Source organism: Dendrobium catenatum, unplaced genomic scaffold (genome assembly GCF_001605985.2).
Source record: "Dendrobium catenatum unplaced genomic scaffold, ASM160598v2 original_scaffold_268898, whole genome shotgun sequence".
In the NCBI taxonomy this organism is placed as follows: domain Eukaryota; kingdom Viridiplantae; phylum Streptophyta; class Magnoliopsida; order Asparagales; family Orchidaceae; genus Dendrobium; species Dendrobium catenatum.
The window spans coordinates 13,881-14,860 of NW_021587296.1; positions in this window are offsets into that span (position 1 = coordinate 13,881).

The window sequence follows — 980 nt, forward strand, 5'->3', positions numbered from 1 at the left end:
TTCATGAGAATTCTTCTTTTGCTGAAAATGAAGAACCCCAGACTTGTGAAATACCTTTAGAGCCCTCTAACGATCAATGTAATGATGCGACAGTTACTAAGAAACGACGAAGAATGACCTCAGTTGTTTGGGGACATTATGAGATGTTACCTATTACGAAAGATGGAAAACAAAAATGTAAATGCAAGAAATGTGGTACTACTTATCTATGTAATAGCACAAATCGAACCAGTAATCTTAGACGCCACCTCGAAAATTGTAAGAAAAGAAATATGCGTGATATAGGACAGTTGATTTTACAAACCAACACTGAATCTTCAGTATCAATGTCTGATGACAAGTTTGTTTGATCATGCTGTATTTCGTGACTTGTTCACTGCTTCTATCATCATGCATGATTTACCCTTTCAATGTGTGGAATGGGTTGGACTTTGAGCAGTTTTGTTATATCTTCGTCGTGACTTGCAATTAATTTCAAGAAACACTGCTGGAAATGATTGCAAAAGACTATTCCTTAAGGAGAAGATTAATTTAATGGAACAGTTATCAAGAAACACTAGCAGGGTTTGTTTAACATCTGACCTTTGGACATCTATAAATACTGATGGTTTTATTTGTTTAACTGCTCATTATATTGATAATGATTGGCATTTGCAAAAGAAAATTATTACTTTTGCATTCATGCCACCTCCCCATGATGGAATCTCATTGTTTGAGCAGTTATAATTGCTTTTGGTTGAATGGAAAATAGAATCCAAGCTCTTCAGTATTACTTTGGATAATGCTTCTGTAAATAATAGTTCAGTTGATTATCTAAGAAATCATTTGAATTTGCGTGGTGCCTTGATAATTGAGGGTGCTTTTTTTCATATACGTTGCACATCACATATCATTAATCTTATAGTTCAAGAAGGTTTGAAAGACATTGATAGTGCAATTATGAAAATAAGAGAAAGCATTAAGTATGTTAAGGGATCTCA